The sequence below is a fragment of the Vipera berus genome, assembly GCF_964194415.1.
Source record: "Vipera berus genome assembly, chromosome: W".
In the NCBI taxonomy this organism is placed as follows: domain Eukaryota; kingdom Metazoa; phylum Chordata; class Lepidosauria; order Squamata; family Viperidae; genus Vipera; species Vipera berus.
In genome coordinates, this window is record NC_138210.1 from 47122923 (window position 1) to 47135883 (window position 12961).

Below are 12961 nucleotides of genomic sequence, written 5' to 3' on the forward strand. Positions count from 1 at the left end.
AGCTGCGGAGCTCTCTAAACCGCCGCCGCCCCGTTTGCAGAGCTGCTGCATTCCTCTGCGTTTGAAAGAAACACGAACGAACGCAGGAGCTGTGCAAAGAGGACGGTAGCAGTTTGGAGAGTGCGTGCGCACCTCTCCAAACCGCCGCCGTCCCGTTCGGAGACCTGCCGCGCTCGTCAAACATGGATGAACACGGCAGCTGTGCAAACGGGACGGCGGCAGTTTGGAGAGTGCGCGTGCACCTCTCCAAACCGCCGCCGTCCCGTTGGGAGACCTGCCGCGCTCGTCAAACATGGACGAACGCGGTAGCTGTGCAAACGGGCCGCGGCAGCTTTCCCAACGAGCAGCGGCACTGCCCGTTTGGGCGGAGGTGCGCGCGCACCTCTCCAAAGGTTTCGGTAATGGCAACTATATCATACCTGCCCTCATGTACTAGTACTTCAAGTTCAGCCTGTTTGTTCCTCAAACGTTGAACATTAGTATATATAGGCATCCAAATCCTTTATGGCTGACCCTTCGTTTGCTTCCTACTTCTCTTGTTTTATATCTGAGTTTCCCTTCCTTCCCACCATTCTCTACCTTATTATTTAATTGGTTGTCTTGGGGTTTATGCTCGGGATTATGTCCAAAAAATCCTAAAGATTAGTCACATTCCCCCTTCAATTTTAGTTTAAAGCCTTTCGGATAAGTTGAGCCAGTTTTCCAAATACATTGTTCCTGGTTCTTGTGAGATACAGCTCATCCCCTGCCAGAGGTAATGTAGACTGTGGTCTAGGACAGGGCTTTTTGGCCTCTTCACCGATTGTACCACTTTTAGGATATGGTACTATGACACCCCACCCCAAAAGGAAAAAAGTGATAAAGTACAGGTAGTCCTCGACTTACAACAGTTCACTTAGTGACTGTTCATGATTACAACTGCATTGAAAAAAGTGACCTTATGACTATTTTTCACACTTATGACTGTTGCAGCATGCCCAGGGTCATGTGATTTACATTTGGATGCTTGGCAACTGATTCATATTTATGATGGTCAAAGGGGCCCAGGGTCATGTGATCCATTTTTGCAACCTTCTGACAAGCAAAGTGAATTAAGATTCACTTAACAACTGTGTTACTAATTTAACAACTGCAGCGATTCACTTAACGAATATGGCAAGAAAAGTCATAAAATTTCTCACCCCTTCTCCTTTTATATCCTCTCATCTCCCCCCTTCTCCTTTTATATCAGGGGTGTCAAACTCGATTTCATTGAGGGCCGCATCAGCATTGTGGTTACCGTCGGGGCTGGTGTGTGTGGCCAGGGGGCATGGCCAGCTCAATGTCACTCAGGTTGGGGGGTGCCTGTGGGGGGATCTGGGGGTCTCTGGTGGATGGGGATGGGACTGGGGTGGGTGCCGGAACATGGACCACCTTAGGAGCCTCGGCATCCCTCTTGGGCTGTGCGGGGGACTCCCAGATGGTGGTGCCCTGAGCAGTGGAGGGCAAGCGCCCAGCCCGGCCCTCGAGCTTTTGGGGCACCAGGACCCTGCAGTCCAACCCAGTCCAGCCCCACTCCCCCGAGGGGGCACCTGGCTGCGCTTACCTCCTCCTCTAAGCTGCTGCTGCTGTCCTTGCTCTCCTTGGCCAGGTTGCTCATGGTGGGTGCGGGAGGGCAAAGTGCATGGGTCAGAGGGAGGCCCACTCCCTCTTCATGCGAGGAGAGCTGGCTTTGTAACCAAAGCAACCTTAGTGATAGGATGGGAGACCACCAGGATAGGCCAGGAGGAGGGGCCAAGGGGATGGCGAAAGTGCTAAGGCAGGACTTCCCTCAGACCTTCTCTCCCTCTCGTTGTAATTTCCCTCCCTTCCTCCCTTCTTCCTTCCCTCCCTCCCTCCTTCTCATTCCCATCTTCCTTCTTTCCTTTCCCTCCCTCCCTCCCTCCCTTGCCTCCCTGCTTCTCATTCCCATCCCCTTCCTTCTCTTCCTTCCTGTTTTCCTCCTTCCCTGCCTCCCTCTTTCTCATTCCCATCTCCTTCCTTCCTAGGAAGGGACAAAGGGAGAAGGAGAGGTTGCTAACGCGGCCAGTGGCCGTGCTGCTGGTGGCCATGACTTGAAACGCCACTGTAAATTCCTGGACAAGAGCTGCACAGCTTTAAGAGCAATGTGGCAGGAAGATATTTGCAATGAGGGAGGGAGAAAAACAGGCAAGAAATGCAGCTGGGGAGGTGTTACCCTCCATGAGGAATGAAGAAAGGCACCATTGGCTCGAGATGACCAGCAATTCGCCCTCGCCCATTTCACACACCTGTCTCTCTGGGTTCCAGGGGAAGGGACACCGTGAGTGGCGTGAGAGTCCATGTTACCTGCGTGACGCCGCCCAGCCCCCAGCCTAACCGGTTTTGGCAGGCAGCAGCGAGCTGTCTTCACCACGTTGTGGGAGATGAAAATATAGTCCCCTCCTCATATAACAACATGAGCCTGGAGCAAACCTGTGATAGGCCCCAATGTAGTGATTTAAAACAAAGCTTTGACTTGAACTTTATATTATTTCACAATACGAACGTACTATTTGTAATCTGCTGAGCTTTGTGCAATATGAAATTGCAAAGTAGATAGGTCTATGTATACTTGGAACATGAGTATTATAACCGTGGGAGAAATAGGGAACTGAAAGTAGCTGCTGGATGCGGGTTCCAATGTACACGGGTATATGTGGAAAGTTATGTTCAGCAGAAAGTATATGTGGAAAGTAGGTCAGCAGGGGGTCAGTAAGAGGTCAGCAAAAGTCAGAAAAAGTCAGCGGACCGTCAGTCTTAGAACAAGAAAGGGTATAAAAGGTTGGGACTGGACCTGATTGATTTGCCATTGGCTTATTGGAATTTGCTATAACCATTTGGTCCTCATTGCAATGGGTTATTAATGTACGTGATGATGTGTTGTTATGCTTGCTATGTTCCAAATTATTAGAAAAATAAACCTTTGAATCTTAGTGTAAGAATTACTGGTTTGTGTTGCTGTCTCTTGTCTTTTCCATTGGGTTTTTTCCACGACAGTTTTTGGTGCGTTGGCCAGGAAGAAACGGTTGCTGGAAGAGACCTGCTGTCCAGCTAGGATTTCTGACCGCTTCCTGGCTTTGGGCCACAGGTAACCAGCCCGCTCTCTCCAAGCACTCACAATCTACTTTGGACCAGAGGTAAGAAAATGGCCCTTTCCTTGGGACCTTAGGGTAGATAGATAGGGAAGCTGTTGTGATTTAATTAATCCTGTCGTCCTAATCTGGCAGTAAGGGAAGGGTTGTGCCTGGACTTACTTTGAGGACAGACTAAGTGTGTGGTGAAGGACCATCGTCACTGGCAAAACAGTAGGACTTGCGGTGTGGCTGGGACCCGGTAAGAGTCTGGCAGGTCCTGAGGCTTGGCCAGCTCCTTGTATTGTGGAAGGGTCATGCCCTTGGTGAGATCACGCCTCTTGTGTGTTATCTCTTGCAGCCTCATTTATGAGGGTTTTTGCTCCCTCATCAACGAGCTTGGCAGGAAATATGGTTATGTTATTTTTCCGGTTGCTGGTGATTTGCAGATTGAGCTCTGAGATTGCCATTTCAAAGTTTGTACTGTGGGTTTTTATTTGAGCTGTGTGAAAATGAAGGTGTGTTGCTTTTATTTTCACCCCTAGCTGATATTGTGCATTGGATTTTTTTGTGTGTATGAAAAAAGAGATAGTGTTTTAATTGTTTGTTAAATTTGGCAGTTGTGTTATTTTATTCAAGACTAGAAATTACGGCAGAGTTGTTATGGGCACTTGAATAAAAGTTTTGGTTTGGTGTATTATGGGTGTTTTTAGAAGTTATGAAACTGTTTTTTAGAATTGTATTCTGGTGGTTTGTGGTTTGTTTCCTTATCTTGCACCTGTCATTGAATTTTTTCGTGTATTAAATTTGTTTGCTTCCTGATTTTTTTAATGTGTTTCGGCGTAGCAACACCCACTGTTGCTTAAAGGGTTGTTTTTTGGTATGTGTACATTCATTTATGTATTTTTTTTGTTTTTGTAGTTGTGTCCGCCCTTTAGTTAATGGTGAACACTGCCTTTTTCGTAGATAGGAGCCAGCTTCTTTGTTGGGACAGTGTTGTTTGTTAGTAACTAACATTGGTGCTACTTTCCCTGTACATAAAGGGTCAGCTTGTTTGCTGGGATGATATGTTCCATTGTTGATTGCCATCAATTTTTGTGCCTGCTACCTTTCCCATAGATAATAAGAGTTAGCCTTTTTTGTTGAGGTAGCATGTTATTTCTCTATTGCTACTGTCAGTTTTACTGACAAGGCGGAGATGGACCTTTTCCATACATAAGGTATGCCTGTGTTGGCAGGGTTCAACTCCCTTCTATTGCTCCTGGATGGTTGGGTTCCTAGACTGTCTTAGAGGAGAGAACAAATAGAGATTTTGGAAAAAAAAGTAAAAGAAAAGAAAGGAACAGAGAGAGGAAAAAAGGAACAAAGAAACAAATGAGATCCTGCCCTCAACCATGATCAGAGTGCGTGTGGAGCGACATATACCGGATAAAGTGATTGAATTGATAGATGAATGCATGGTGAGAGAAAAAAAATACAAATGTAACCACAAGCATGTTCACCTGATTGAGCAGGTCATTATTCCTTGCTCATTCATGTACTCGCAATTGCTGTCTTTTTATATTTTGCCTTTTGTTTTTTTAAAAAAAATTTATGCGCCCCCTCAGTTCCCCAGTTTTTTTGGGTAAATGTTATATAACCCTCAGGCTATGGAAGAAACAGTAAGTTGTAGATTGTTATGGAGTAAGTGGGAAGGCAGTAGTATGTGTTTGCAAGGATATGAGAAAAAGAAATGAGGGTTTCGTGGAAGAATTCTGTGGGAGAGGAGCTCATGAAAGGAAGAAAGGAAAAAAGCATGTGATTTACTTATGGGAAAGAAAAAGAAAAGATAACTATTTAGTTGGAAGGCTGCTGAATGGAAATAGGGGGTGAAAATTCTATGTAGTCTGTCAAACAATTCTTTTTGCCCTTTTTGCTATTTGTTACTTATGTTAGACACAAAAATAGTCACAAATTGAAATCCACTCTGTTTGAGTTACAAATAGAGAAGAAGTTTATTAGACTTCACAACAAAGTCTAAAAAGTAACGGTTTGCAAAGCGTGGTGGATTCAGGAAGGCAAACAATGCAATGTAGCCAAGCACTGAACCACACCCTCAAATTCCAAAATCACATCTCACATACATCCTATCGCGTCGCCCCATTCCCTCCCCCATGGCCTCATTGGCTTAGGCTTTGGAGGTTACAATCTATCAGAAGCGCCTAAACAGAATACATTATCTCTGCCCCTGTTTGCTTACATTATACTAATAAGATCCCTCCCCTACTATCAATTCTAGAGGAGAGATGTCTCCCATCTTCTACACCTGCCAGGGGTACCAGGCACCAGAAGGTACTTAAAAACAATTCCTAGATGGTGACTCACACTGGGCCTCATGGTAACTCCTGTTCTCCCCCTCCTCCACTTGAGGCTTGTATTTTTCCCCATATACTCAAAGCATCTATTCAGGCAATTGATTATAAAATGATTATTATAAAATATAAAATATGATTACATGATAATACTAAAAGCCTATATATTTTTATTTTTAAATTTCCTCACTACTTCCAGTTATTTTCCACAAATCCACCCTTTTTCTTTTTACCCATTCTTTAAAAATAAAACATTAAAATCTTTCCAAATTTCTTTGTATTTCTAATTTCTTTTCATATTCTACAGAATTAGTTTCTTCATTGATTTGTGTAAGGTTATACATTTTGCTCCCTAGTGATTCCTTCTGATTAATTTGTATTATTCCTTCCACAGTACTCTGAACAATATTCTTAATGAGAGGGATGAGACAAGGTAAAAACATTAATCCCATAATGATTATTACAAGCATAAATAAAGCTTGCGTCCAATTTCTAAAAAATCCCCTTAAAAAGCCATTATCATCCAATATTCCAGTCCACGTTTGTACAGGGACATGTGCTAATTTTCACATTCTATTAGTAATTTCTTCTATAATGTTTCCATTATCATCTATTTGCAAACAACAGTTAGTTAAGTTAAATTTTCCACATACACCTCCTCCTTCTCCCAGCAAATAATCTAATGCTAACCTATTCTGATATATTGCTGTTCTCTTAAAAGAACATATTCTTTGCATACTGAAATAATCCACTAAAAACACTGCAAACAACAACAAATTACTCCTGCAACTATACTTAGTAATAAAAATGCAATCCCTGTGTTACCCTGATCTCTAAGATCTAGAAATAGATTATTTTAAAAAATTAAAGGGACTCCAAAAATCCTCCCAATGTTCTTTATCTACTTGATGTTTTATAGCAACTCATTCTTTCCTTCTGTGAGATTTAAAAGCCCAAAATCTGATACTCACAACTCGAAGACAAGTCTGGTTAACAAAGGCAAAGATTTATTGAAAAGAAAATTGAAAATAATAAAAAAAATAATAAAGAAAGAAAGCGTTTGCAAATGTGGCCTCTTAAACCACAGGTCGGCAACCTGCGTCCCATGCGGCTCCCAGGCCGGCTCCCTCTTTTTTTTTTGAAAAAAAAAAGTGGCACTAAAAAAAAAATAATCAATGTAAACTTCTCACAAAAAAACTTGAAAAGTTTAAATTGATTGGTTGGTTTGTGGGACGGCCCACAAACCGTTTGTGGGACTACCCACAAACCTCTTTGTTTTTTTAACTGCACTTGGCAGAGTGGAGGAAGAGACGGGAGAACTAAAAAGGTGAGTAGGGTGGAGTTTTTCCCGCCCTTCCTTCTCCTCGCCATGGGAGAAGGCTCGCTAGCAGCCTCGGCAAGGAGAAGGAAGGGGCGATTTTCTCCCCCCGTTCTCCCTTGCCGTGGCTAGCAGCCTCGGCAAGGAGAAGGAAGGGGCGATTTTCTCGCCCCCCTTCTCCTTGCCGTGGCTAGCAGCCTCGGCAAGGAGAAGGAAGGGGTGATTTTCCTCCCCTTCTCTCTGCGAGGCTTGAAACAGTTCCTCCATAAACATGTAACCGAATCATTACTTGACTCTTTCACAAAAACTAATACATTAATCTCTAGTTTGCACATTAGTTTCTAGCTTCATAAAAATGTTCTGCACTTGGTTTTCCACTAAGGAAGCAAAGAAGACATATCCAAATTTTAAGGGTTTTATTTAAACTTCATTTGTGAAGCATGTAACTTTAACCTTGATAATCATAAGCAGCTAACATTGCTTTTTCATTTTGTGCAATTACTGTATTAAATTTGTATGTATATTTGGAGCCGATCTTGAGCTGACTTTACTACTTTTAATTCCTCCCTTCTGTTTATTGTGATATTTAGTTGTATAGCTAAAGCACATTTATTCTTAAAAGCTTTTCCATTGGTATTTTGGGTCACTGGACCTACTTCTTAACATCTTAAATCCAAATGTTATATGATTGATATTTTTATTAGGTCCAGTTTTCAAGTGTTTCCATAGCTATAAAATTCCTATCTTGTGAAGCTTCTAGAGCAGACCTTACGAGCAAGTTACCACTATTATTGCAGAGAGGTTATCCTTGTTTGGGATTGTGGTCTTGAGTTGGTAAAGGGATTTCTAGAGAGCTGCAAACCGAGTATTTTATAAGGGACTTTATATTTCACACAGATTGTGCAACCCTCTAATAAATGTTTCAGACTCTGCAGGGGGAGCTCCTCCTCTCCCCCTGCCCCCCAAGAGATGGAATTGCAGCTTCTCTTGCTTGGTGGGCTTCGGGAGTGGGGCAGGAAGACCCTTGGCTCCTTCCCTCCCTCTTTCTCTCTCTTTCTCCTCCTCCTTCTCACCCTCTGCTCTTGGATCAGGCTGTGAGGCTCGGCTGGATGGCTTTGGGTGGTCCTGGCAGCTGACATGGGATCTCTGTGTGCGCGTGTGCGCGCGCACGTACGTTGTACATAGACCAGAGAGGCGCACAGGCCGGCGTGTGGGTGGGAGGCCCGCGTGGTGTATATTTCTTCCCCTTCTTCCCCCTCCTCGATCTGTAAAGAGGTTCCGTAACCCCGTGGGGATATTTGGGTGTTTTCCCCCCTTCCTCTCTCTCTCTCTCTCTCTCTCTCTCTCTCTCTCTCTCTCTCTCTCTCTCTCTCTCTCTCTCTCTCTCTCTCTCTCTCTCTCATCTCCCCTGTTCTTCTCCGTCTGCACCCCCCTCCCCCCATCCTCAGAATCCTTCAGAGAACCCCTTCCCCATCCCCTCCTTTTCAGATTTTCAAAGGTGTATTTTGTTTCCCCCCCCTTTTTATCTCTTTGATTTTTCTGTTTTTCTTCTTCTTTTGCTTATAAATGAATAATAACAGTCACCAAATGGGAGGGGTGTTTACTCGTTCCCAAGCAGCTGAGGGGAAAGGGTCTTGGAGCTGCTCACAGTCACCTGTGTGCAAGGCTGGCTTTTTAAAAAGGATTTTACCTTAAGAACCTGGGTAAGGAGGCGCAGGTGGGGCTGCCAGCCCCAAGGACTCGGGTAGGCAACCTTGGCTCTTTTATGACTTGTGGACTTCAACTCCCAGAATTCCTGAGCCAGCCAAGCCGAGGAGAAATGGAGAGGTTTCCATGCTGGCTCAGGAATTCTGGGAGTTTAAGCCCAGGACTCATAAAACAGCCAAGGCTGCCTACCCGTCACAAGGGGAAACCAGATTCACTTAACAACCTGAATACTAATTTATCAACTGCAGTGATAAACACGCACCAAAGAAGTGATGGGAAGAGGGGGGGAGCGCCCCGTTTCTTCTTCAGGCAAAAACTGTGCACAAGCCGGATTGGGGAGGGGGTTGATGAGGAGGAAGAGCTGTGATTGATAAACTGCCAGCCAAACTCTTTGGGAGTGGGGGCGCAGGATGGAGAGGAGGGCAGCTTGCCTTGGAGAAGGAGGGGGGAGCCAATTTTAAAGGTTGTCCAGCTAAAAGGGAGCAAAAAATCTGGGCTGGAGTGCCTTGGAAAGCATCTGCACGGGCTGGTTGGGCTTTCTGCAGGTTTTGCCTGCAATTAAGGCAGGGTGAGTTTTTTGGCTCAGGGGAGGCTGGGGGGAGGGGGAGCTGCTTGTGGGGGGACATGCCTGCTCACATAAGTGCAAATGTGTTTCTTCTGCATGGAAGCTGCTTTGCTGAAGGTTATATCTTCTTTCTTTCCTTCCTCTTCTTCCACGTTCTTCGCCCCTCTGCTTTGTGCCGCCTGTGGGGATGGAGGGGGAAATTTGCTCTGCACCACTTTAATCAAATCCTGTTCTGCGCATGTGCACGCATGTGCGCATGCGCACGCGTATTTTGCGGCTCCCAGGGGTTTTTTTAGTGAGAGAACCGGTTCCAAGTGGCTCTTTCACCGATTCAGGTTGCCTACCCTTGAGCAAGTGGATACCTCCTTTCGGCTTTCTGATTTAAAATTACCCACACTTAACAAGAAATGCTAACCACCAAGACTTCCCCAAATGTCAATTTTAGACAAAAATGCCACTGGCTGCCTCTTTTCCCCCACTTCTGGGTCAAAACCTCCTCCAAGCCATTTCTTTGCCTATATTTACAAACAAATTACCTAGTGAAGAGCCAACAAAGGAGCGCTCACCAAACTGTTAGAGCTTGTTAACATTAGGCTCCTTTTCTAACAGTTTTCAATACAAATCTTTAATCAAAACAGCATAGCTCATATATAATCCCCAAAATTTTCTCAACTCCTTTGTTTTAAACAAGGGTTGAATTACAATTCCTTCAATGCTCTTAGGTATTATTTTCTATCAGTGTGTCCTGCACACAGACATAAAAAACATAAAAATAAAAACAACAAAAAGCAACTCTACATAAACAAGCTTAATAAGATTTTCTGAGTTACTGAAATAGTCCTATACCAAACTTTAATATTGCTTTTAATATAAAGTTAGTCAAATTCCAATTTAATCCTATTCCAATCAGATGGAAACAAATTTCCATCAAGTAGGTTAAAACTTACAAATCTAAGCAAAACAATTCAAAGTAATTTCTTTTGGTTGATGAATATATGTATAGATCTAATTAAAACACAATTTCCAAAAAAGATTGTCTAACAATTAATCTCTCCTCTTTCAAGTAAAAAAATTGCAAGCTGAAACTGCAAGAGTGGGCATTAAATTTCACATCCACCCCCCCTTTCCTCAGACTGGAATTCTAAGCAGAGAGAGAAAAAAATGGTCAAAATGACCAGCCCCCCCTCTTTTTTCTCTCTCTCTCTCTCTTAAAGTAAGGGGGGAGAGAAAGAGACAGGAGAAAAAGAGTAAAAGAAATTTTACAAAAGTCTCACCACTAAAAATTTTTTGCTCTCCTTCACATGCATTTTCCATAAATTCTCTCACACATTGTCCATGAAACTTGTCTCATTGTTGTTTTTTTCATTTACTTTTACAACAATAAAATCTGCAATTTACTATTCCTTTCACAGCCTGGGACTGGTGGGGGTGAGTGATGTTTGAAGGCTAACACACACATTTACATATCAGCAAATTAACTCATTCACTTCCATTCTGACTGCTTGCATAAACAATTTCACATACAAAAATTTCATTTCATACTTTTTCCAGACAAACCATACATTGTTAAATAAGGCCTTTTTGTTTGGTGTTATCAGAGAGAATTTTGACCCTCTTCCAAGTCTTGGAAATAACACAGAACAACACAGACAGACATATATACACAGATACTATTAAAACAACATTTATTTAGACATATGGCTTGTCCTGCAAGACGTGAGAAAAACCATGAGGTGATTCCAACCGAACATGGTTTCTATAGGGCCCTTTAACCATCTCCTATTTTTCTCACCATTCCAAGTCCAAGCTTAATGTTCCAAATGTCCAAATATATATATAACAAAACAAAACACAAATATCAATTTGGGGTTTTAGGCCAAAACAGGTCTCCCCTTTTAATTAAAAAGGGGGAAAAACATTTATGGTTACCTCCAATTTATCCCACCAACTTCAAAAGACAGTGGGGAAAGACTAAAAGGAATTTTAAACCTGGGGTCTTTTGCAGGTGTAAAGGGGGAGGGGAAAAGTAGCACCCTCCTCACCTCACCTTTGACAAAGGGAATTGAATAGTCCAAAGAGCTAGATTAAAAGAAAAAGATAGAAGAAAAACTTGCTTTTAATTCTTTGAATTTTCTTTTCTTTAGGTTTACAACAACAACTACAACAATTGCCCATCTTCTTTGAGAGTTTCCCTGATTATGGTTCCCTGAGGTTCTCGATTTTATGGCCACTCAAAATTTTCAACACCAGTTCGCTTCCCTTCAGGCTGTCTTTCCCTCGCGGGTTAAGGAAATGCAACCTTTCAGGTCCGTACTCGCTTTGGACTTACCAGTGTTCCCAGAACACAGCCCATCACACTCACACAGCCATTATCACAGAAACCTCCCACAATCGCTCTCCTGACCACCCAGGTACAATTGCGTGTTTCGCTCCTTCGGGGCAAAAGTTTCTTACCTGGGCCACTGCACTGGGTTACCTGGTCCTGGGCCTCAGTTGTTGACTGTCTTCCTTTTTCCTATTCTTTGATTTTGTAGACCAGAATTGTTAATTTAGTTTGGCTCTGAGCCTGCAATGGGAAGCTAGATCTCAGACAATTCCAGGCAGTTGAAATCAACAGGCGTGCCCCTGGACTTTACTGAGAACAGCTCCCCCCTAGAGGCTCTTTCAAGCCCCACGTTTCGTCACCAAGATTGTGAGATTTAAAAGCCCAAAATCTGATACTCACAACTTGAAGACAAGTCTGATTAACAAAGGCAAAGATTTATTGAAAAGAAAATTGAAAATAATAAAGAAAATAATAAAGAAAGAAAGTGTTTGCAAACGTGGCCTCTTAGACCCTTCCCAAATTGGATTGGGTTCAAAGAGCACCCTGAGCAAGTTTCAAAGTAGGCATTTTATACTCTTTCACGATACACGCCATTCCTAAGAAGCTTAAGTCATTCTTTGAAGTTGTTTCCTATTTCTAAAGGGGTCCTTCTGACCATTTCCATATATCCGTTATGATCTTACCTAGATCTTATCTCGTTTATTTGTAATTTCCACCTTGGGCCGATGTTCCTGTCTCTCGGAAGCTTTTTAACATTTCAAAAGAACTTTGTTGATTACCATTTGTGAGTTCTCTGTCTGAGCAGGAAATAGATAGCCCCACATCTTAGTGTTAGATTTGATACAATTCATTGGTGTTACATTTTATACAATTTATTGGTGTTACATTTTATACAATTTATAAAAGAATAACCTTTATTTATTTTCCTTTACTTCCATGTAAGGTTTTTAGTCACTCTCCCTTTCATCTTGGGTCCAGGGAGAGTACCAACTATTTGTCATCCATCATATATTACTCCATCCTGGACACATGTTTCCATTTTTAAAACCTCAAGGGCTTGATGATTTTTTTTGTCAACATGCTAATATGTTTATCAGCATTAGCATCAACTTGAAATGTGATATCAGTAGTATTCAATGTAACTTGGTACAAAACCTCATCCCTTACCTTAATTGTCCCAATATATGTTTGATTAGCCTGTATACACCTTAAATCTATCCATTCTATATCCTCCAGTGGAATTTGAATATCACTATCTCCCAATATAACTGAATTTAGGTCAGGTTGTGTTTCCGCTGTCTCAATTTCAATTTCTCCTATAATTGGGTATGTGGGATAAAAAGGCTCTTTTGGTGTCGGACCTTTACACATTTATAACCAATCTTCCACTATTACTATGTCACAAGGTTCTTCATAGGGACAGACTGGTCCACAATCACAGCAGTGATAACAACAGCATTCAGCGATACAGTTGCAATCACAGAACCAACATATTTATTTTATTTTATTTTATTTTAATTGCATTTATATCCCGCCCTTCTCCGAAGACTCAGGGCGGCTTACAAGCTTAGCAGTAGCCTTCAT

The 12961-nt window shown here is 42.6% G+C and overlaps 1 protein-coding gene across 20 annotated transcripts in view; it reads left to right on the forward strand.

The window, feature by feature from the left end:
* Nucleotides 1-12961, forward strand: part of LOC308676084 (enhancer of polycomb homolog 1-like) — a 282194-nt gene that overhangs the window by 26189 nt on the left and 243044 nt on the right. Inside the window, exon 1 of one of the 20 annotated variants that reach the window (XM_081341805.1) lies at nucleotides 3081-3176. The exons of the other annotated variants lie outside the window; for them this stretch is intronic. The gene's annotated coding sequence lies outside the window, so the exon portion shown is untranslated. Of the gene's footprint in view, nucleotides 1-3080; nucleotides 3177-12961 lie in introns of those variants that run through there. 20 annotated transcript variants of the gene reach the window in all.